At 35.7% G+C, this 26611-nt stretch overlaps 1 protein-coding gene across 1 annotated transcript in view; it reads right to left on the reverse strand.

Moving 5' to 3' along the window:
* LOC132108285 (dedicator of cytokinesis protein 10-like) overlaps positions 1-26611 on the reverse strand; it is a 131767-nt gene that overhangs the window by 104466 nt on the left and 690 nt on the right. The window lies entirely within an intron of this gene.

A 26611-nucleotide genomic window follows, 5' to 3' on the forward strand; every position in this document is an offset into this window, starting at 1 on the left:
TTGATTGCAAATGAATGCACAGACACTATTTAACTGAACAGAGATGACATCACTGAATTCAATGATGAACTGCCTTCAACTATAATTTTGCTTTATTGACACACTGTTTTCCTAATGAATGTTGTTCAGTTGCTTTGACGCAATGTATTTTGTTTAAAGTGCTATATAAATAAAGGTGACTTAAAAGTTTTAACAGCTTAAACGGAGAGTTCACCCAAAAATCAAAATGATGTCATTAATAACTTACCCTCATGTCGGTCCAAACCCGTGAGACCTCGGAGACCTTCATCTTCGGAACACAGTTTAAGATATTTTAGATTTAGTCAGAGAGCTCTGTCCCTCCATTAAAAACTGTGTGTATGGTATATTGTCCATGTCCAGAAAGGTAAGAAAAACATCATCAAAGTAGTCCATGTGACATCAGAGGGTCAGTTAGAATTTTTTGAAGCATCGAAAATACATTTTGGTCCAAAAATAGCAAAAACTGCGACTTTATTCAGCATTGTCTTCTCTTCCGTGTCTGTTGTGAGAGAGTTCAAAACGAAGCAGTTTGTGATATCTGGTTCACGAACGAATCATTCGATGTAACTGGATCTTCTTGAACCAGTTCACCAAATCGAACTCAATCGTTTTAAAAAGTTAGCATCTCCAATACACATTAATCCACAAATGACTTAAGCTGTTAACTTTTTTAATGTGGCTGACACTCCCTGAGTTAAAAAAAAACAATATCCCGGAGTAATTCATTTACTCAAACAGTACACTGACTGAACTGATGTGAAGAGAGAACTGAAGATGAACACCGAGCCAAGCCAGATAATGACTCGTTCATGAGTCAAGAACCGGTTGCATCAGTTTTCGGATCACCAGTAGTTCTTTCTGACAGTTCGATTCAATAAACCGGTTGAAGAAAACGGTTCACCGGTTCTTTTGCACTCAGCGTAATGGCGTCATTGGCGATGATTGCCCTTGATTCAAGCCTACGGTTTACCCGCGCTCATAACACTAGCACAGAATCAGTTCAGAATCAATCCCCATAAGAATCAGTTCGGTTCATGCGCTCTGTGTGTCGGTCTGCTTCACACTGAATCACACATGCGCAGTATCATCAGCTCCTCGGTTCTCGAATCGGACGTGTCTGACAGAAACGGTTCTTGACTCGAGAACGAGTCAATCTTTTGTTCATTATCTGGCTCGACTCGGTGTTCATCTTCAGTTCTCTCTTCACAGCAGTTCAGTCAGTGTACTGTTTGAGTAAATGAATTATTCTGGGATATTGGTTTGTTTTAACTCAGAGGGAGTGTCAGCCGCATTAAAAAAGTTACCAGCTTAAGTAATTTGTGTATTAATGCTTATTGGAGACGCGAACCGTATAAAACGATTCAGTTCGATTTGGTGAACTGGTTAAAAAAAATCTGGTTACATCGAATGATTCGTTCGCGAACCGGAATATCACAAACTGCTTTGTTTTGAACTGTCTCACAACAGACACGGAAGAGAAGACAATGCTGAATAAAGTCGTAGTTTTGGCTATTTTTGGACCAAAATGTATTTTTCGATGCTTCAAAATATTCTAACTGACCCTCTGATGTCACATGGACTACTTTGATGATGTTTTTCTCACCTTTCTGGACATGGACAGTAGACCGTACACACAGCTTCAATGGAGGGACTGAGAGCTCTCGGACTAAATCTAAAATATCTTAAACTGTGTTCAGAAGATAAACGGAGGTCTCACAGGTTTGGAACGACATGAGGGTGAGTTATTAATGACATAATTTTCATTTTTCGGTGAACTAACCCTTTAAGTATGGAACATAAATAATCTGAGAAACATCTCAGTATAAGTATATTTTGTTCATTCAATTAAAGTCACTGGTAAACCAAACAGCTTTGTTACAAACAGTCTTAAATATTTCTTATTTTATGTTGTGCAAAAGAAAGTCATTCAGGTTTAAAACAACATGAGGGTGAGTATTTATTTATTTTTCTGTGAACTATCTACGGCGGCCGAGAAGTGTGAAACAAATCACAATTCTTAACACAAAATAACAAATTACAAACACAAATGCAAATCTAAAAAAAACACAACAACAATTCTGAAAACATTATAACAAGTCAGAAAACAGACAAATCCGAGTGTAGGTCTCTGTGGAGCAAAATGGGGGCGTTTCTAAAACATTTGATAACATTAATTTATCTGATCTAAATTATAATGCCTGAATATTGCCTGATAAAGTAGCATTTTTGAGAGCTGCGCAGCGTTTTGTGCTATTACGAGGGAAACTGTTCCAAAAGCGTCTCCTACTCGCAGAAAATCAATTAGCATTTTCAATAATATTTCTGTTTTTGAACTCTTAATGCTGTTTGAAATAGCTCATTTTGTTTAATTTTCCTAATAAAAAGACTGTTCAACTCTTAATATTTTGTATTTATATTGTCCCCTTTAAATTCTCTCCACCCCACATAAAAAAAATAAATAATCCAAATTAAACAGATCCTGTGGCTCAGTGGTACGGCACTGTGTTAGCAGCACAAAAGATTGTAGGTTCAATTCCCAGCAAACACACACACACAAACCGATTAAAAATAAAATAAATGTATAGCCCGAATCCACTGTAAGTCACTTTGGATAAAAGTGTCTGCTAAATGTAAACACACCTCTGTTTTTGTTGTTGTTGTTGCATTCACATTTGCTCAAATAGCAAAAGAAAAACCCACTATACTGTTTTCATGACTTGTAATTTAATTACTCATTTTTTCTTAGTAACTGTAACTAATTACAGTTACAATAATTTTGTAATTAAATTACGTAACGCCGTTACATGTAACTAGTTACTCCCCAACACTGTGTACATGCATATTTTTTATTCCATAGTAAGGGCAATTCATACAATCAATTTAAACTGAGCTACTTTAAGACCATCTCCGAACTTTCTACCACTACTCTGCTGTTGTTTGTGAATACCTTGATTGACAGATGTCTTGTCCAATCAGCGGTGAGTAATCTATTCTCACCCCAATGGCGCTGTCTCAAACTATACCTACCTCTTCCAGTTTGTCTGATTTTTCGTTGTGTTTTCTGATTTATTTTGTTTTTGAATTTGTCCTTGTGCTCTCTGACTTGTTATAATGTTTTCAGAATTGCTGTTGTGTTTTTGGAATTGTTCTTTTGTTTTTAGATTTGCAATTGTAATATACTTTGTTTTCAGAATTTTTTTTTTTTGCATTTCTCAGCCACTGTAACTATCCCTTTAATGTTTTTTTATTATTTATTTATTAATAAATTTAATTATTCTCTAAAGAGGAAACTAGAACTTCCAGCAGATGGCGGGTGAATCATTCAGGATGAAGTAAATGGCCCTCACTATGTATGGGCCTTTGAATCATTGGTTCAAGCGATTCGTTTCAGAACTAAACAATAAACAATGCTGTGTTGTGATGAGATGCACTACAGTTCTGCTGTGGCTTTATATGTTATAATTTTGTTGGCAGAATTGAACAAAAACACACTATTGTCACAAAATCATCCGTTATCATGATAAAAACTGTACTTGTTGTCGTTTCTTGTGTAATATGGTTTATCATGTGATGTGACCAATCCGAAGATGACACTCCTAAAGTGTTTCCACTTTTGTGTCCCATTTGCATCAGACGTTTAGCCAATGGTATGTGGGCATGAGACTACTGTTTCGGTAGTGACAAATTTGGGAAGAGGACAAATATTCCAAAACTTTCTGAAAACAAAATGAGAATATGAGAACAGCTCAATTACTAGAAATGTGTACCTTGGAAATTGGACAAAATTTAAGGAATTTTTTATTTTATGTTTTCAAGATTTTTCCAACTCTGACTTTGGACCAATTCTGTAGAATGGCCCACATACGATGAATGAGAGCATTTGATATCAAATTGTCATTATCACTACAGAGGGGTGGGGGGGGGGGTCTCAGGCTTTCTTAAATGTAAGGAGAGAGTGCTTCAAAGACATAAGGTTGGGATTCACTGGTTTAGGCATCCTTTATCATGTAAAAAGAGGAATGCTACAACACAAGAGATAGGAGACATTAACATTAAAATTGCACGGTTGGCTAAAAAAGCACACATAAAGAGACATGTTGAAAAATGTAGTCTGGTATTATCATCAAGACAGGATTTACATCTAACTCACCTAGAGGCCAGGAAGAGCCAGGAAGGAAGAGAGCTGACAGTGATAATGAAGAAGTACTCTTCACGAGCAAAGAAAGCCCCAGGTCTGCTTTAAAAACATAGTCTGGATGTCTAAAGTTTGGATATGATCATGGTGAGCAGGATGTGAAATCCAAAGCCTTGATCCTGGAACAGCACTTTTTTTTCCAAAGCTGGAAGCTACAAAGCTACAGGCACACAGAATGTATTTTTGTTTTGAAAAAATGCAAAATGAGAGCAATTAATGGGATTTTTAAGGTTTAACTTTAACTTCAGCGCCACATTTTTATAATGCAGTATCATGTGCAAGATGCTGCAAAAAATACAAGACGTGAATGCAATAGTCAAAACCGTCCATCTACAGTATTTACATAGAAAAACAACAGAAGGTAGCACAATAGAATGGGAAAATGTGCTCTGTGTCGACGGCACCTTACTGTGAATTCCTTATTAGTTTTAGAGACTGGTTCGAATATTGCATTACATATGCACAATGCTATTTATCTATTGTACAAGCATTTAACTTCATGTTGAGTTTGTTTGTCTTTGGTGATGTCTGGAATCAAATCTCTCTCTTATCTCAATAATAATGCTGTTCAGGACACAGGAAATATTTTCAAGCTCTTTCACTGGCCACACCAAGCCTCTGCACTCATTGAGACCAGCATTTATAATTCAGCTTTAAATGATGTAATGGGAACTAGGTGGAAGTTATCATCATAAACTAGAATCTACAGTACAGGTTACTATATAAAAGACCTATTTCTTAATGTTTTAAGATTAAGGTCTAAGCTTGTTTGTAGAGCCTGTACCATGTGGATCAATTGGAATGCTGTGTTCTTCCTGAAGCAGATATGTAGCAAACCAGCAGTGGTTATGGTGGTCGAAGCGCATTCATATTGGCTACGCATCTGAGAAACAAACTGTTCCTTTGTAACAGCTTTGGAAGACAATTCTCTCTTCAGTGGGCACCAATCTTTTATTTATGACCTCATTCTAGACTAGTGCTTTTGTCATTTCATTGTTGAAGTGTGTACATACAGAGACTCGAGTCATTCCTGAAAATTAAAAGGCACCAGTGTTTGATTGGAATACACAGTTGACTGTGTGTGTGTGTGTGTGTGTGGTTTCTTGTGGTTTGTGGGAGTGAATTGTGTTGCCGTGCAGGACTACAATATGTCACTAACACTGTGCACTTAAACACAAACACAGCTTTCTCACTATATATAGTTATCTTGTGTGCATGTACGGAGCCCCCCATATGGCATGCAGGAAAAAAAGTAGGCTAAATCGTGCGCACAATTTACCATTTCGTTCCCTCGATTTGCTAAATCGTCTTCACGATTTATAAACTGAGAGAATGAAAAGTAAATTGTGCGCAAGATTTAGCAAATCAAGGGAACAAAATAGTAATCATGTGCACATTTTAGGACATCGAGGGAACGAATGAGTAAATCGTGCGCATGATTTATTAATTGTTTCTTGAATGTTATGAGCAGGGCTCCGTATGCATGTACTCAGTTTGTCTTTTCCATATTAGGAATGTCAGTGGGGTCCAGTGTTTTGAACAAAATCTTTCTTTAAATAAATAATTTTCTGTGTTCCAGAGATCAAAGAAACTAATAAAGGTTTGGAGTGACATGACAGTGAGTACATAAAGACAAAATTGTCATTTTGACAACTGTCATTGTTAAAGCCTAGTCTAACTCGAGATTGGTCTCCTTCATCTTCGCTTCCCTCCCCTAAACTGTTAGCATCACTACTGATACTTTCTGCTCCACTCTTAAGTCTTGTTTAGACACTGTTATCTTCCAGGCCAGCCCATACCACCCCTTCTTCCTCTTGGTTATCTGATGTTCTCCGTGAACATTGTTCTAAACTCAGAGCTGCTGAAAGGGTGTGGTGCAAATCCCAAATAATCATGCTCTTTAAAACATTTCTCTAGAAGCTTGAAACACATCTCTTACATCTTTATTTGACTCTCTAACTCTAGCACTCTCTGTTCTAGTTATATTCTATTCTAAAAAAAAAATAGCTTTCTAATCTTTTTGTATTCTGTCTGTTTTATTTTCATTTACTATACAATTAACTAGGTTATTTTTCCTAACCGACAACCGACGCTTGTAAACCGATTATTAACTGCTAACCAACAAGATTATTTTAAATTAGAATTGAATTAAATTAGATGTGTCTGCGGCCCATTTGTTTCACGGGGATTAATTTTACATGTGCAAAAAGCAACAAACATCTGAACATGAGTATTCACATCTTCAAATCACATCATGCACCTGCAGCGCTTCTGCCAGTCGAGAAAAACATAATAAAGCTAGGCTACATATAGCGAAATAAATAGGCCTATACGAGAAATACATTTTTACTTGAATAATAAATTACGAAAATGAACAAAAAACACAGAGTTTGGTTCATTTTTGTGCTGTGCGAAAGGAAACAGTTGTCAGAAAGCAGCATCCTATTTTCCTTTAGGCTTATTTTATGAACATCCCTAAAAAAGCAAAGAAGACCTCTAACGCTTGCTCTATTCTTTTTCTATTCTATCTGTTTTCTTTTTATTTATTACATTATTTAAAAGCCCTTGCTATTTGAACTGCATTAAGCTAACTGAGACTTGTTATAGCACTTATATACCATTGCTCTTTTTGTTGTTTTTGATTGCTTCTGTTGTCCTCATTTGTAAGTCGCTTTGAATAAAAGCATCTGCTAAATTACTAAATGTAAATGTCTTCACTAAAGAAAAGGAATTAATGACAAATAAAGTGTTTAAAGGTTCAGATTACAGTGTATGATTAGCTAAATATCTGATTAATGAACTAAAAGAAACCCTTAAAAGTACAGTATCTAGACACTTAAAAAAAGACACCAGTGAACCTCAGGAGAATTGGCTTCATATTTACACTACAGTTTGCCAAACAATTTGTTACACCCCCTTTGTGAATATCATCGATCTCTCATGTGTCTAATGTGATTTATCTTTTAAATGAGATTTGACTGTGTTCAAAAAGATGGTTTATTGTCAGCGATAAAAGTTACACTTTGCTCCTCACAAATATTTGGCTTCAGAAGACTCCAGTACCACTCATTTATTATCACACTTTTAGATTGTTTTATGATCAGTTTTTGCAGTAAACACCTGTGTCTGTACTTTTAATTGCCTTTTTTATAGTGTTTAGGCCGGGTAAGATTGGGTTTGAAAAACATGATAAATATATACTAACAATTTATACTTTTAGAAATGCATGCAAATAATTAAATGCATCTTGATGAATAAGGCAAGCAACTGAAAACAATGCAAAATGTAGTTAATTTAGCAATGCCTAGAGGTACCCTGACCATGCTTTAGTTTTTGACTCCTTGCGAGTGGAAATGACTTGAAATTCAATATTCACATCAGCTGAGCACAAGCTCATAAGTGAAGCACACTGAACACATTAAGCACAAATTGTGTCAAAAACACAAGTCTGACTTCCCTAAAAGTCTAAGTCTAGTTAGATTGTAGAGAAGTAGAATTCAGCCCTGGTCAATACTTCCAAATTGTCCTGTGAGAAATCCTTCAAAGCTCTTTTCTGGGAACTCATTAGCTAAAACGGCAGCATCAGCAGCCATCTTCCCTTTTGTTTGCTTATATAAGTAGCTGTGTAATCTGGAATGACAAGCAAGGAAGTTACAGAAACCTCAAACATTTTCACTTTAACCGCACTAAACCATCAATTTAAAAACCCTGTAAACTCCTGAGCCACCTCTGCAGGCATTTGCTTGACTCCTTTCTTCCCGTTCCTTCCCGTTCACTGCAGAGACTAATTTGTACTTTTGTAACTTTTAAAATTACTTTGTTCATAGCATTGTAATTGTTCCTATCCGGTACTGACAAAATGAAATAAATGTTTCCTGGGCTTTCCCAATGAGCACGCTCTGCGATAACAAAGTGCACAGCAAGGAAAGTCACTCCAGTGCTGATCGTTCGCATTTGAATTGCAACATGTTGCCCATGTTGCAGGTTAACCACCACTGTCAATTAAAGGGTACATAAATCACTCAAGACATGTATATCATTTTTAAAATGTCTCAAAAATGGTATTAAAGACCAGTTTTTTATGTTTTTGGTATTATCATTTTTTTTTACACAATTTGGTGATGACGTCACGTTTGGGAGAAGTGGAGGAAAGGTAGCCTCAGTCTAGTATCAGAACTATGGCGACTAACTGATGAGGAAGAGGTGGCAAGAGCCAACATGTATGATGGCCCGCAGCCATGTAACCTGCCAGACGTGAGAGAGCAAATGAGGAATTGCCAAGAACTGATGGCCTTCAAAGCCAATTAAATGCATGGTCCGAGGAGAATGAGTGGAGAGTTGGTGAAGTGTCCTGGTGAGTTGCTATCATTTAGCAATGCATCAATGAGCACTGGAGCTAGTCTACGAGCAGCAGTGCACAATAACTACTCTTTTTTTAATTGTATTTTTACTGTCATTGAATACCACAGAGTTTAAAATCTACGTTTTCTTTATCTCTAGTGGCAGTGATCATGACGTTAGTTCAGATAAGTACTGGTAACCTTTGTCATAGTGTCGTAGAACTGGTAAACTTTGTCTTTGTCATCTAGAAATAGAAGACATCATGCTAGCTATATGGGCGTTTCTAAGCGTTTATCTCTTCCTCCGGTGAAAATGTTGTTGCAAACGTAGCCGCGTGTGTCGCTGTGTTTGGCAGGTGTTTGTGTGGGTGCTGTCCCATGGAAACTGCGCTGAAAAGCTTGTGCTGTAGGCAAGTGAGTGCGTTTTGGTCGCTGTTAGTCGATATCTATCTATCTATCTATCTGTCACTCTATCTATATATCTAGTCTATTTATCTATATATATCTATGTCTTTATATATAATCTGCGCTATCTGAAAACTCTCGTCTACTACTCGTCTCTCTAGTCACCCTCAATGCTCTCAAGGGGGGCTTTGGTAAATTAGAGATGCAATGCATTGTGGGGGCAAGGAGACCGCTGTAAGATAGTACCTACTTTTTCGTATTATATTCCGTTTTGTGATACCCAACAACATAAAATACAATGAATAACAGTTTAAATGTTTATTACCAACAAGCAAATTGCACAAAATCCTTGAAAAATTTACCCTGCAACACAGCCTTTAACCCAGCATTATCAGGGTTATTATCCATGCAACTTCAACAAACCTGATAGGCCCACAATCTCACGAAAATCACTTCCAATTCAACCAAATGCTTTAGCAACAATATAAATATGTTGAAAGGAAACGATTTGATGAAACAAGTGTTTTTAGCTACACATCTCCAGCTTGTAATCAAATGCAATGTAATTTTTCAAGTTACGCAACATGCAAATAGAGAACGTCCCCACAACTAATGAATAATAATAATACTAATAACACTAACCTTTTCTACTCCTAAGGTCCAATCGAAAATATGTGCTCTGCAAAGTGGACTTCACAGAGTATTGTGCCGCAAGTGGGACAGCATAAGGAATGAAGGCCACACTGATACGTCACTTCACAGTAGAGTTGTAACGCTATGAGATTTTCACAGTATGATAATCGTCTCCGAAAATATCGGCATACAGTTTTAATTAATTGGATGAACAAATGTTTGAAAGCATGTGTTAATTCAAATTTCATTAATCAAAAACAAGAAAATGTAATCACGGATTATTTATTGGTTTAATAACATGTTTATCATTAATAATTCATACAAATTCCTAAATTCTGGTTTAAATACATTTTTCTGGATTCTGTACTTTTATGATTTAATATAAATGTACAAATCAAGAATGGTGGTAATGAAAATGCATACACATTTAACAATTTAATGTTTTGAAATCTTAATTCTTTTATATTTTTGCAAAGGGCTGCACAACGGAGATTTATTAAATTAAAATGAATTAAAAATGAAAAATTATATTCCTTAAAAATGTTTATGTAAATTATTATTATTTTAGAAGTAGGCTACATTATAATAGTACAATCGTAATTTCTGTCAATTTCTTTGAGTTAAAAGGCGGACTTTTATTTTGACGGGATGCAGTGAAGAGCTTTGAGTGTCAGAATGTATTTGTTTTTGACAGTGTTTTTTTCCCAAATAAAATGATTTCTACATCACGTCAGCAGTGTGCTCATTCTTGAAGTGAACTTTTGCCTGAATGATGATTTAGATTCACTGTTTTGGATCGCTGGATTTTATTTGAGAATGCTAACCTCATACAATGATGCCTTCGGTGGGTGATAGTCAACAATCACTAGCTACTGAAAGTAAAAGAAAGTAAAATACACATATCACTTATGGCACTTCTCTACGGCATAGTATGGCATGATACAGTTCACTTTTGGGGGGTTTTCCACTAGTTACAGAACCTCTTTTTATTCTAATAAACATCTGAACCAAGGAATCTGTGAGTCCATTGCTCAGTCCTCATAATAACTTTTCTAATCAAACATCTGTTTAACTTGGCACTGTCCTGTTACATGGAGTGCAACAGGCCGATTTAATCATCTACTTTTTTATATCAAATTAAACTTTCATGAAGTTAATTTTATTTTAGCACTACACTAAGCATCGGTTCAATCAGTGGGTGCAAAACTGTAACCCATGGGAGGCCCTTATATCACATGGCCATGAGGGGTAAATAAGAGGTAGCTGTTCATCATACCAGTTTTCTTCACTATGGATCCCAACATACTATATAACAAAGATTCCCAATGATTTCTGTTCTTCAGCGATGCAAACTGTTAGGAAAATCAGAAAATGTGATGCACGACTTACAGAATGACCATATGGTTCTCTGTGTTCCTGGTTGTTTTTGTATTTTGTGTTCTCCCTTTCTGTGTTTCTTTACTCCTGTAGTGTTCTTTTCCAGAATGTTTCTGGGATGTGATCCTGCTTACCTTGTGTCTTTGATTTCCTGTCTGCCCTTTTATTTGTTGTTGTTGTTGTCTGCTCACATGGCTTTGTTTCAGACTGGTCTCAGACCTCTCTGACTTTACATCACTAGATTTGGTCACTGTCTAGCTCTCCCTGACGTCTGCTGCCAATCTCGGCCTGGCACTTGGAGTTGTGCCCTTAGCTGTGCTCACTGGAGCATTTCCCCCTTTGCCAGTTTGCTGAATATCAGGAAACTTCACTGACTGCTACGTATCTGACTGCCCTTCCCATTATGTGACACCCAAGGGTGTACTGGAAGCAAAAATCAGCCCTGGACTTACAGACCAGGTAATCACAAATCCAGCGTAGCAGAAGTGTGCTCAGAAACAGACAGGAAGGCATTGAGTGTGACACACAAATTAGTTAGCTGGCCAGGTAGTCTAGGTAGACAGCATGAAATGATGAAAACAAAGAATTGCAGGTTTTTTTTCTTTTTCTTTCATTTTTCTTAACTGTTGCCAGTGCAACTACTCCAAGCATTTACGACATTGCTACATTGCCGGTGGTGACATTGTAACTATAAATCACGATAAACCTGGAGTAGGAGTTCATATGACTGTATGTCTGAGGGGAACCGACTGTCTTTAGAAAAGTTTAAGTGGTATTTTCTTTTCATCTTGCCTCAGAACAATGCACATTAAAGTAGTGTACATAATAGTGATGGGTTGTTCTTGAATGATTTGTTCATTTTGAACGAATCTTTAATGTGACTCAGGAAGGGCGAGTCGTCTCGGGGAGTGATTAATTCAGTCACACATGTGCAAAATTCTATAGGTTCTGTTCTGGAATTAGTCTAGTTCACCTGTTTCAGTCAATGCAGTCTATGCAGCAAATCTTTGTTTGGATGTTGATTAAAATGCAGTGGTTGCCTCTCGCAGATAAAGCCTTAGTTTGTTTAAATGAAGAGATTTATGTTATTTGTGTAACTCGCCTATTTGACTTAGGGTTTATTGTAAAATTTCAATTTAGTTTTGTTATATTTTAATTTCACAAAGAAACGAGCAGCAATAGCCTATTAAAAGAACACCTAATTTATTGTATAGTGTCTTTAATCTAATTTCGTTAAAAGGAAATTGTGAGAAAATCGAATCGTGAAATCAAAATCATGAATCGAATCGTGAGTTGAAAATGCACCCAATGGAAACACGTTCATTCGCAACAACTCCAATATATCGGAAAAAAAATGTTTGCACTCATATGAGGTGGTTTTACAGACAATTTGAAAAAGGAATATTTTGCAAAACTGCAATGAAAACTTTGCATTCTTCAATGTACTATAATTTAAAACAAACACCTAACATGTGGCTGTTCTCAAGTATAAGAGGCTTTTCTTACCATTAAATTTTGCACAAATCTGGAATGGAAGCACAGCTATTGAAAAAGCATGCTGAAAGTTTCAATAAAGTTTAGTTTAAATATTTGTATTAAATTGATTTTATAATATCATCAGATGTACGTATGTACCACTGCCAGAGTTGCAATACAGGTGCATAAAAATATTATTAATTAAAAATGCATCGAGTGTTGAATCAGTTTGAATCATGGAATCTGCAACCTGAATTGTAATGTCATTTCAGACACATGCATTTTATTGTGTCTAGTTAGACGAGGTCTGTTGCAGTCTCTACAGCATGAGCATGCATAATAAGTGATGACTACAGAGCTGATAGTGTTGGAGGGCACACAGATACTGTTGTACAGTTCTAATAAAAGACATGGTTTAGTGAAAATTAAGCACAGTCGGGACAGAAAGATGCTGAGAGTGCAGCATTATTCCCTCCAGACCGCCTATCCTGAACTCAGCATTACACCCTCAAGGGCATTCAAAAATCTCCCCCAACAAGTCTGATGCAACGCCCAACACATCACACACAGATTATTATCTAAACAGCACACTAGAAATGTGGGTGGGTAGTCAGTATTTAACTTAATCAAATTTGAAGAACGATTTAAAAGAAGTTGTCCATATTATAAATGTCAACTGAGTCGAAAAGTTTCAGAATGATCTTATTGGTAGCATGATTAGGATCAGAGGAGGACCGTAGTGAAGTATTTTCACTTTGCAGTAAAAGTACTTTTGAAGTGTGAGTAATTTATCAGTGATTTTCTTTAGAAAATTAATTCAAAGCATAATATTGTACTTTTTACTGCAATACGTTTCATATTAAATGTCATTTAATATTAATTACATTATAAATTTAATACTTTTAATCTGGTAAAAGTCATTCAAATATTTACTTTAGTACAAGAAAGTACTAAATTTTGTAATGTTCTTAAATATTAAAGATAAAACAACAGCAACAACTTTAATTTATGAAACAGTGCAGTAAAAAGTATGACATTATGCTTTGGAATGTAGTGAAGTTGTCCAAAAAAAACACTCTGATAAACTACTTTTTACTAAACTTTTTAAGTTTACTTAAGTAAAAATACTTCACTACTGTCCACCTCTGAGCATGAAATTAATTCATACGACTCGATGGGTATAGTTGATATCACTGTGATGAAGAAATCAAAACTGAACCCTTTAATCACTCTCATTGGTTCTAACACACCACATGACTTCACAAAGTTTGGGGTTAGTGGGTATTTGAGGCAAAATATGCAAAATTAAAAAATCCCTGGTAGCCCTTCAGGTAGGAACTCTTTAGAGTTTGGTATCCCAAAATTTATTTAACTAGCCAAAAAAAAAACAAATAACTATGCAACTTCAATGTGTAATTTTATATTTAATTTTATATTTGGTGTGAGATTTTGCTGCTAAAGGATGATCTGTAAGGTCCTAAATGTAAATGCTCAAATGCTTTTTCACTGATTTTTTAATTATTACTCAATATATTAAATAAGGTATATAGCACATAATAAATGTTTGTTATTAGTTCAGTCAGACTGCATTTGTCAGCTCTTAAAGTGCCTTCTTGAGCATCAGTGAATGTTTGTACCAATTTAACAGTGGTGTATGAGTCCCTCTGTTGTCTTTAGTATGAAAAAGAAAAGAAGAATAAAAAAATTGGTTCTCAAATGCATAGAGTCACTGCTGGAATGGGTTCAAATATGAAGAAGCTGGAAAACCAAAGCATGTGCAGGACCCGGAGGATTTTCCTGAAGAACAGTGGACAGTTAAACTGTTTAGAACAAACAAGAGATTCATGAAAACCTACCACAAAACATAAAATCATGAATTTTTCCAGTTAACGATACACCGCTTTAGCACAGGTACTCTTTTTTTATTTTTTTTTTATTTCAGCTATTATTTTGTCTAGTGGACAGTAAACATCTGTGAAATAGCTTACGCAGGACAGAAAAAACAACGTTTAAGAAGATCTTATTTTGTTACTGTTATTAATATTTTGCAAGATAAATGTAAACCCATGTGAAAAAAGTACACTTCCATAACGTACTTAAAGTGCTCTATTTTTGCGCACTAATTTTGTACACAGTAAAATCCTGAGCGTTAAATTAACACTGTTCGGAAGATATATGGTACCACTCTAAAAGAGTGTTAAAGTAACTCTGAAGCAGTGTTAAAATTATTGAGATAATTATGTGATTAATTGAGTGCTGATTGAGCATTAGTGATGAACAGCTGCTGTTAACAAGCAGAATCACTGAAGAAAAGAGCAATGAAAAGAATTACAACTGATTTCAGCCACAGCTTTAGATGAAATAAACTGAAAGATCTCAGCAGAAGATAATTAAACAACTCCACAAACAACATCACCAGCTTCACACATTACTAACCAGTTAGACTTTTTTTAGAGTATCTAAAACAGAAGTTCTTTATTGAGAATTAAGGTTTAGTTTTTTTTTTACCTACCATTTTGGTGAATAGTATTTGCTTTAGTTGCATCTTGACCCTTGACTTTAATTTTAAGTTGAAATAATTTTTTCTTTGGCTGTTACAATAGTATTTATAAAGCACATGTACGTGCTTGCAAAGAACTTACGGTAAAACCATTTCATGCGCCTGAAGTTCTTTCATGACTTTCAAATTATTGTAGTTCTATGATACTATGACATAAGTCACTTTTTGAATAATATGTTATAAAGAGGTTATGATTCCTGCACTTATATACATGAAGATTCAGCATGTGCACCAGAACAGTGGTGAGAAAATATTCTGATAATTTGTCGCAATGCATGATGGGAGCCATGGAAGAGTTATGATTGGTGCACCCTCAATGCAATGTAATATGAATCTGTCAGATGATCATCACCATTATTGAGATTCAGATGCTGATTCTTGATGTCTGCATGTCCGAGCGGTACAACTGTAATAAACTTGAGTGCAAAGTGTTTTTTCATATAGTTCAAAAGTTCTTCATATAGTTTATTTAAAATGTATTTGTGATCAGTAGTGAACTAAGTCATGCATCATCATTGATGACATCTGTGAATCAGACTATTCATGACAACTCCATGACCATAAAATAACCCATGTAACATGATCACATTTCCTCTTGAATTGTCATATAAATCATGTTTCATAAATAGTTAGAGCAACCAGAGATAAACTGATGTTAAAACGTCAAGGGTCAAGAAGACAACTAATGCAAACACTAATCTCCATAACGTTGACTTCAAATTTTATTATTTTAAATTAACATCTAAATCCTGTTAATTCTTAATACATTTTTAGACGCATGACAAATTCAAACTGGTTATTAATGAATGAAGCTGGTGATGCTGCTTGATCTTCTGCTGAGATCTTGAGAGATTTAATGTCTTTTATTTCAGTAGATTCATCTAAAGCTGTGGCTGAAATCAGTTGTAATTCTTATGTTTCTCTTTTCTTCAGTGATTCTGCTTGTTAACAGCAGGTGTTCATCACTAATGCTCAATCAGCACTTAATCACATAATTATCTCATTAACCCTCTGAAGTCTAAGGGTATTTTTGGGGCCTGGAGAAGTTTTGTCATGCCCTGACATTTCTGCTTTTTTCAGTTTCTTATAAATATCTAAATGGCTAAAGTTAAAGTCTAATCTCACTGTAATCAGCACAAACTGGTCTATAATAATATGCGAGCAACATGTATGTACATGATCGTATTTTTGAGGAAAAAAAATTGTTATGCGTGGTTAGTGAAAAACTAAAAATGTTAAATAACTTGAATAAGATTAGATTTACAGATTAGATTGATGTATTGCTCTTATCTGTACGATGCAAACTGAAAGTGTAATTTAAGTTCTTTTCGGGGTTATCAGGAGAAAATGCCTCATAACGCGTATACGCGTTAATCAACTCCAGAGAGTTAACTTCAACACTGCTTCAGTGTTACTTTAACACTCTTTTAGAGTGGGACCATATATCCTCCGAACAGTGTTAATTTAACATTCAGGAATTTACTGTGTACTTAACATACTAAAAATTATTATTTAGCACTTCTTAAGATAAACTTAAGACCATCTATGTGTACTCAACTCTTGTTGACTCTCATTAAAATCTGGATGGTGAATAATTTCTTGATGGAAAAAACTGAGGTGATTATTTTGCTCCCTCTAAAACCAGAAACTCTATAGTTAGTAGCTTAGACAGTCTTACTCCATATGTTAAATCACATGCAAAAAATGTAGGTATCTTTTGGACTCATATCTTTGCCTTGAAAAGCAAATTAGCTCAGTTGTTAAACACATCTATTATCAATTGAGAATAATTTCTAGACTTAAATTTACTTGGAAAAAGTTATTCATGCATTTATCCCAGCTCGATTGGACTACAGTAATTCCTTATACCTAGGTCTTCCCCAGTCTTCACTGGCTCGTTTGCAGATGGTCCAGAATGCAGCAGCCAGATTGTTAAATGATGAAAAAAAAGTGACTGAAAAAAAAGAAGTGACGTGACATTCAGCCAAGTATGGTGACCCATACTCAGAATTCGTGCTCTGCATTTAACCCATCCAAAGTGCACACACACAGAGCAGTGAACACAAACACACCGTGAACACACACCCGGAGCAGTGGGCAGCCATTTATGCTGCGGCACCCAGGGAGCAATTGGGGGTTCGATGCCTCCCACTGGTCCAGTGGACGTCTTTTTTATGTCTTTGCTGAGGTTGAAAAGACTGAGGAGCCAGAATGAACATTTGAAGTCACCATTGTGGTGATCAGTGTTTTGTTTAGTTGGGATCTTGGTCCTCATACTTCTTGTGTTAGCTTGTCTCTGGCTGTTGTAACTGTGTGTTATAAAGCACTCCTATTATGGTAGAGAGCGTTGAGCTCAAATGTTAACATCTTACTATTAATGCAGACAAAATTATAGCAAAATAATATATTAGTGTTTTGTTGCAACTATATTTATTTTCTTGGATAGAAATCTTGTAGAAAAAAATAATGTACATTTTTTTAACAAAATGCAAGATTTAGGATAAGGATTTTGATTGTCACCGTTGTTGTGATGCATATCCGGAATCTTGATGTCTGTGTTTGAGTACATGATGCTTTTACTCAAAATATTTAAATTGCATGCATTTTGTCCATCTTCAAAATAAGGAAGTGTTTTGCTCTTGATTTTTGTACTGTAGATTTAAAAGGCTTGGGTGTTATAAATGAAAAAAATAAACAAAGCTAACTTCATAACCTCAGGTACTTAATATGTGATGACTTTTTCATCATCAACAAAGAACTAATACAACCTGAGCTCTTTTAATTTTGCTTCTCTTCACTGCAATATTTCACAAAAACAGTTACAGCAGTCAGAAACAGGCTAATCAAAGAAGTAGCTGGACAAAGATCCCAACTAGGCCAAACACTGATCACCATAATGGTTCAAATGAATCAAATATCAACATTTAAACCTCTGTTAATTCTCAATAAGAGCTTCTCTAGATGTCTGACAGAAATAAAGTCAATCTAATGATTCCATGTTTGTGGAGATGTTTGATCCTCCTCTGCTGAGATCTTCAGAGATTTAATGTCTTTGATCTTTGCAGTTGATTTTACCACATGCTCAATCGTCAGTTATTTCATTATTTCATAAAAATTATTGTAATTACGTAACTTTGCCCAGTGGGCTTGCTCAAGGGCACCTAAGTCATGGTATTGCCGGTCCGAGACTCAAACCCACAACCCTAGGTTTAGGGGTCAAACTCTCTAACCACTAGGCCACGACTTCCCCTAAAACGAGATTATATCACTCCAATTTTAGCTTTGCTCCACTAGCTTCCTGTCTCCTTTAGAATTCAATTCACCATTTAGGGAAGTCGTGGCCTAATGGTTAGAGAGTCGGACTCCCAGTTGAAAGGTTGTGAGTTCGAGCCTCGGGCCGGCAGGAATTGTGGGTGGGGGGAGTGCATGTACAGTTCTCTCTCCACCTGCAATACCACGACTTAGGTGCCCTTGAGCAAGGCACTGAACCCCCAACTGCTCCCCGGGCGCCGCGGCATAAATGGCTGCCCACTGCTCCGGGTGTGTGTTCACAGTGTGTGTGTGTAATCACTGCTCTGTGTGTGTGCACTTTGGATGGGTTAAAAGCAGAGCATGAATTCTGAGTATGGGTCACCATACTTGGCTGAATGTCACGTCACTTTCACTTTTTGATAGTTTTTTAAGCACTTATTGGACAAGCCCCATTATACATTTCTGATCTTATTAATTTAATTCTGCTCCAAAGTCCCTCAGATCTGCTAATAAAGCTCTCTTATATGTCCCACGGTCACGACTTTAGTTTAAAGATGACAGAGCCTTTGCAGTAGCTGCTCCACGGTTATCAATCAGTTGCCACCTGACATTGAGGGTGCTCTGTCTATTTCGGTCCAAACTTAAAACGCATGTTTATTCTATGGTCTTTCCTGATTTTTAATTTATGGATTAGTATTGTTATCTTGGATTTTAATTTGTATTTTATATTATACTTTACTGTATTTTATGATTGTTTTGGTCAGTGTAAGCTGAATTTAAATGTGCTCTATAAATAAAATGTACTTACTACTAACTGTGCTATTTTGGAACGCCATGAATATGAGCCAAATCTGCTTTTAACATACTGTCTCTGTATTTAAAAAATGTATTTTGTCACTACTTGTAGTACACTTGAGTGTACTCGTGTATGAAAGATGGTTCAAGTGTACTACAAGTGGTGACTAAATTTCGTGTTTTAAATACAGAGACAGTATGTTAAAAACACATTTTAGTACATATTCTTGGTGTCCCAAGATAGAACAGTTGAGTAAACATAGATAATCTTAAGTTTATCTTAACAAAGAACTAAATAATTTTTTTGTATATTAAGTACAAAATTAGTGCACGAAAATAGAGCACTTCAAGTACATTATGGAAGTATTATAGTTTTTCACCTGGAAACTTATGACTGCACCTGTTTGTGCTTCTATACGTATGCATAGCATAGCTGGAGCAGCTGCTTACTTCAATTCAAGAGCAGAATTATCCTCTTGATCGCAGTTGCAGTTAACTAGCAGTGAGCAATTAGAGAAATTCCCCCGCCCCGGTGTGACCCAGGATGACCTCGCTCTCATTATACTACAGCCCAACAAGAGTGGGGGCAGAGTTTCTGCAAGACGTCTGAGTGCAGATCAAGCTACCAGACTTTGTCTTCCTCTTACGAATAGCAAAAGAAAGGAATAAAGTTAATGTATAGAGTGATGAACCAGAGGATGTAACGAGATTGAGCAAAATTAACAAGTCTTGAAAAGCAAAAAACAATATTCTGAGAAAAGAAAGAAACAAAGTGTAGACACTACACTGAAGACAAAAGATTTAGACTTCCTGCGAATGTTATGGTAGATAGGGAACATTCTCATTCCCACAGCTATGTGCTCTATTGGCCTCCATTCCCAAAACAAAGCCTTAAATACAAGCTCAGTGTGTGCCCTCTGACTTCTCACATGGCCAGAAATCTGCAAACCGCCTGCAGTGGAGAATGCAGATGTGACGCTAAGCAGCATGGCTGTACTTAATGTGTCTTCTTAGCATTTATGTCATTTGTTTAGAAATGGCTTATTTTTTTGTTGTTGTGATTTTTTCAGAGGGAGTCATTCCTGCCAAATGTTTAATGCAAGAGCAGTTAAAAACAGTAAAAATCTAATGTTTCATTAAAATCAAAGTGTTTTGAATTGACCAATTTAAAATGACAGTTAAAACGGACCTGTCATATCAATTACCATGCTACGAATATATCTATAGCAGTATAGATAGATAGATAGATAGATAGATAGATAGATAGATAGATAGATAGATAGATAGATAGATAGATAGATAGATTATACTAAGCATTTGATTATTTAAATCTCCTGTTTAAAAATAGGAAAATAGGCACACTATGGTTGAATTACCTTTCTTGCTTGCATTATGTCTCAAAATGATGTATGTCAATAAATTTGGAGATAAGCAAAAATGGGTTTAATGCAACCTCTTTTTTACATAATGTTAACAAAGCAGCTTGGTTTATATTTCAATATATAGAATGTATTGCAAACCTGTTGCTGTCATAATAATAGTTTTATTTCAAATATTAACCATGTGTGGTGATGAAATATTGTTCTTGTCAATACCTTCCAGCATTTCAGTACTAAAAGTGTACATCTTTAAAAATTCATTACAGCGAAGCTCAACAGGTATCATACGGTGTACAGCAGTGGTTAAAATGGACTTAATCTGTGAAATTTGAATTGATCGCTTCTTGTTTTCTCAGAGATGTGGTTTTGGGTGGCAGTTATAATACCACACAACCTCATTGTTTGTCAATAACTTTAGGTATTTTTGGCAGGGATTTTTGAATATGTAATGGGGAAAAAACCCAGTCATTCTGGGTTAGGACGGCAATAAAATCACTGACGAACCTCTGCAAATGTTGAAAACACTTTACATCCCCATGAGAAACAATTACTGTCCAAATGGTTCTTATGTCTTCCTTATTTAACGCACCTGAATCAGATATTCAGCTCGTTAAGAGAGACCCCATGTGTCAGATTTAAAAGAGAGACATACAAAATGTTCAAAGCATTAGTTAAGAGACACTAAAGTTTAAACTATACTGTTTAAGCAGTTTACATAACATATTAAAGTTATGGTTTAGTAAATATTAGGGGTGTAACGATACGCGTATTCGTATTGAACCGTTCGGTACGAGGCTTTCGGTTCGGTGCACGGTACGCATTATGGACCGAACGGTTCGTTGGACTAATTAATTATATTTGGAAAATAAAACAAAATTGTGAAATATAATTATATGCGTTCAACAAGGTAGCCCAATAACCCAAACGACGTAACAGGCAACGTTATAGCTTACAGGGAATCCAAAGTGCACCCAAACACCAGACCTGTTGGTTATTGGAGGATCTTCTATTTCTGGTCTGTTAAACGCATTAGCCATTTTGCAACGAGCCTTCAGCGCATACTGAGCGCACTACTCTGTAGTGGAAAACGTAGGTTTTAAGAACATGCTTAATGTAATTGAGCCCCGTTACAATATTCCTTCACGAGCCCATTTCAGACAGACCGTAATTCCTGCTTTGTTCCAAAAAACATAAGCCCTATAGAGAACCAATTGAGTAAAAACACACTCAATATAAAGAGTTATAGAGTTCCATATAAAAAGTTACATCTTTGTATTTGTTCATAACTAATATAACATTTTCATTTTTTTTATAAGGAGCTGTTTTTGTTTTATACAGTATGCTGCTAAGAAAACACCATAGAAGATGGGTAAAGAATAGCTCCATCATTGTTCAATGTAAAAACAAACATACTTTGTTAGTTTTAATAAATAAAACATTTTTTAAAAATCAAGGAAATGTATCTGCCATTTTTTTCTTTTTGCTGTATCTAAAACGTACCGAACCGTACCGAACCGAACCGTGACACCAGTGTATTGTATCGAACCGAACCGTGAATTTTGTGAACCGTTACACCCCTAGTATATATATATATATATATATATATATATATATATATATATATATATATATATATATATATATATATATATATATATATATGAATCCCAACCTGTAAGCATGATAAATAATAGATTTGAATATTTTCTATAGAGCATTCAAAATACAGAACTGTTGAAATCCGTATTGTTTCCGCTGTATGCTGTAGACCAATCACAACAGACAAGGCCATTTGACCAATCAGAGCAGAGCAGGCTCAAGAAAGGGGTTTAGAGAGACTGAATCTTTGAACTGCTTCGAACGAATCGTTTTGAGAATCGCTGGAAAATACGGTGATATTAAATGCATATTTTGAGAAAACAAAAGTTTTTTTTGACCTTGCATGCATGTAATCCTATTGTAGGAAACTCAAAAAAATATTAGGAACTGTAAAAATGTCATGATGTGGGAATATTTGCATAACGCTACCCAAATGTTCATGCAAAGAAAGAGGGTGTAACCTTTGATTCTCGCTGTTGCCGTCGGCACCATGTCGTGGAGTCGCAGTGTGTTTCATTGTGAAAGCGAAACTACTTTGTTTATCCAAAAGAGGACACAAATAGAAATCAGTGGTTAAGTTGTATTTACAACACTGTCCAGAACAGTTCAACTCAAATATTCAGATGTGTGCAGCGTTTTTTTATGGAGGACTGTTTCCTGTTATTCCTGTTCTGACTCAGTCTGTAAGTACGTTTACAGATGTAAAGGATTGCCACTGATTATTCAAACAGGAGTATTGAGGAGTGCAGAGAAGTGCTTGTTGTTTGTTGTTTCTCCGATCACAAATGCAGACACAGATTTATGTTTACGTGGTGCGATGCAACGTGTAGACAGTACAGTCATTTTAATTGGTAATTATGTCCCCTCTGGATGCTATAAATGCCTTGTTTGTAATGGGTTTTCCTGTTTTTGTCTCATTGCGCCTGAACACGGTATAACAGTATGCTAACGGCGTAACATTTCCGTCACATGCTTGAGGCATTCGGCAAATCGCAATGCACTGGATAGCTGGCCAATCAGAGCACACCTCGCTTTTCAGACCGATGAGCTTTGTAAAAATTTACACATTTCAGAAGGCAGGGCATAGAGGAGAAACAATAATATATACATTATGTGGAAAATATGTTTTTGCATCTTAAACTGCATAAAAACATTTCATTTTACCAAATACACAAAATAAAGTTATACATCATACACAGCAAAAAAATCTGAGTGAAATTAACTCTGCTGGGAGTACATGTGAGACCACACTCAAGAGTGTGAAAGTGTTAAAATAGGAGTGTTAAATTAACACTGAAGATGAGTTAAAGTTAATGAGATAATTAAGTGATTAATTGAGGGATGATTGACCATTATTGACGAGACCTGATGTTAACATGCAGAATCAACAAAGATGAAAATCACTATTTTTATGTCACCATTATAGTGGTCAGTGTTTGCTTTAGTTGGGCTCTTGAGCATTAAATTTTTTAAGTCAGTTTTGGTTTGGCTGTTACAAATGAATTGTAACAAACAGACAAGAAAAAAATCAAAACATGGGCATTTCACCTGAATCCCCAAACTCAATTAAAGCCTAAACAGATTTGATTGACCTCATTGATTATAAAAACCCTGTTATTGTACAGTACCCACTAATTAAAATGATTTCTTGAAAGTTGTTCTGATCATAAGAAAAGCTTGTTTAAGGCACACATATACATAAAAAAATTAGTGTAGGAATCTCAACAACGGTGACAAACAGCATATTCAGAAAAATAGAACAACTCTAAACATTAGAAAACAAACTACTAAAAGAAACATAAAAAAAACAAAAAATAGAATAGTAAGAATAAAGGAAATTACTGAAACAATTCAGCTAATAATTTATTCATGCCGCAATGCATCATGGGAGCCATGGATGAATTTTGATAGGTGGCACCCAGAATGCACTGCAACATGCTTTTTGGATTTTCACCATTGTTGAGATTGACAGGTTGATTCTTGATGTTTGCATGAATAACTGAAAGACTCTTTTGAAAGATTTTTGAACAAACAACTTTTAAGAAATTCCTCAGATTGTATTTATTAAAATGCTGGAAATACTTTTTTGAACAATCATAGGGCTGCAATAATCAACAATGTAACTTTAACTCGGTAATTCAAGAAGATAGTCTTTGCTTGTCCATCAGTTTTAAAACTCCATTATAACAGCCAATTAAAAGCTGACTTTAACACTATAGGGGTCAAGAGCCCAACTAAAGCAAACATTGACCACTATAATGGTGATACCATTAAAATAGTGATTTTCGTCTTTGTTGATTCTGCATGTTAACATCAGGTCTCGTCAATAATGGTCAATCATCACTCAATTAATCACTTAATTATCTCATTAACTTTAACTCTGCTTCAGTGTTAATTTAACACTCCTATTTTAACACTTTCACACTCTTGAGTGTGGTCTCACATGTACTCCCAGCAGAGTTAATTTCACTCAGATTTTTTTGCTGTGTAACATCATTTGACCCCTTTAAAGACTGTGGCGGTTTTTTTCTTTTTTTTTTGTTTGTTTGTTTTACACTCTACTATACACTTTAGCCCTGTAGTGAAAAAAAAACACTTTGCACTTTCAAAAAAAAAAAAAAAAATATATATATATATATATATATATATATATGTATATATATTGTCAATATCACACACTCCGTTTAATTCAAGTTCAATTGACAGCATTTGTGACATAATGCTGATAACTATAAAAAAAATAAGTCCATGGTTTAAAAATTGGCCACACTAACTTCCATTGTAAGTGCCTTACTGTAATCTTGTTTTTTTTTTTTTTGATTATCTGTTTTGCTGAAGAAAAGTAAGTCTATGCTGATCCAACCATCACTAAACCAATAAGACTGGAACTAACAACCTTTTAAACCCAAGGCATTCATGTTGTTCTGATCTTTTTCACAAGAGGAGGAAGAAAGGGAAAATGGTTATAAGCAATGGAGATAACATTGATAATGATGATAATTTGCTACATCAACAGCATGCATATTTTTTTTCGTTTTCATGAAATACACAGAAATGGTTTATTTTACTGGCTCTTGGAGAACTGGCAATAGCAGCAATGGTTAAAGGCTAAAGAAATACAACTCAGACTACAAATTCTAAATTAGGCATTTACACAAGATCTATGAGACTGGCCCAGATGTTTTGCAAATGTAAAACAATAGTTTTGAGCATAAATGGAACAATGGAGTCTAAGAGTCTATAATTAATGTGCTGAGGAGTTGAAACAAGTGTGTTTGATTAAAGAGACATGCATATTGCTCTACTCAGTTTTGAGTTTCTATTCTGTTCCTCCAAGAACACAGCATAACACACACACCCACACACACACACCCACACACACACACACACACACACACACACACACACACACACACACACACAAGTTAGCTTGTGACTGTGACAACTTCACTCATCGTATTCATACCCAGAAAACAAAACAATGGACAGAGCAACACACTGTGCCAGTCAGTGTCACTCCAAGTCCAATTTCTTGTTAATATTGCACAAATTATTGCAAACCTATATGGAAGAGTTGCACATTAACAAAGACATTTGTCAAACCCCTCATCCTTAGAATTGTACCGAGAGTGAACATCTCAGCCTATTGTCTTCTAATATGTACCTTTAGTGCAGTCAGCACAGCTGTAATCTGCTGGTTGGCCAGTTTTGATGTCTCAGGTTTAGTTTTAGATACATGATCAAGGTTATGCTCTTGAATCCTCCTCTTTCTCTCTACCTGAGCTCTGCCTTCGTGGGCCACCAGATCATTAGTTGCTAGGAAAGGCCTTTCTCAAGTCCTAAATGGAATCTCTCTTCCTCCCATCACTGTGGCTTTTTAAATCTGTACTTTCTCAGTTTCGCATGAGCCCTGCCTTTCACTCTGTTACTCTGATCAATTCACATTCAGTAGCTACAATTCATAGTCCATGCATCTGTTTTGTAGCTGTTTCAAGTGTAACCTTAAATCCTAAAAATGGCCACACATGGTTTAGAATGTTAACATTTAGGGGATACATTGCAATACAAATAACATTCAGTCAACAATAGTTTTGTTAGTAATATGTGGCAGAAGGTGGTAATAGAAAATATATATATATTATACTATAATGGTGTGCAATTACCCTGCAATGACACCTTTTCACTCAGACCTTGCAGTGTTACATTTAAACACACTACATGTAGAAGGGCTTGGGATATCAATGCAAAACATACAAATGTGCACAAAAAAAAAGAGAAACGCCGTGGAATGCTGCTGGATGGTTACATGCTTTAATTGCAATCACATGCTCCTAAAAGTTGTAGAAATGCATTACTGAATGAGGCTAGAACTACCACAAATCAATACTACTGTAGCCCTATCATCAAACCACGTCACCGTAACCAATAGCAACAGAGCACATCCTCTGTCTCGGTGCTGAAGCTCCCCGAACACTGCACATTTCACATGTCATCTTAATCGTGATTCAGCTGATCGGCTCATTGACTCCTGAAGCGGGTGTGTCAGATAAGGAGACGGTGTCGAGTTGGGAGCGCAGGG

Source organism: Carassius carassius, chromosome 28, assembly GCF_963082965.1.
Source record: "Carassius carassius chromosome 28, fCarCar2.1, whole genome shotgun sequence".
Lineage (NCBI taxonomy): Eukaryota > Metazoa > Chordata > Actinopteri > Cypriniformes > Cyprinidae > Carassius > Carassius carassius.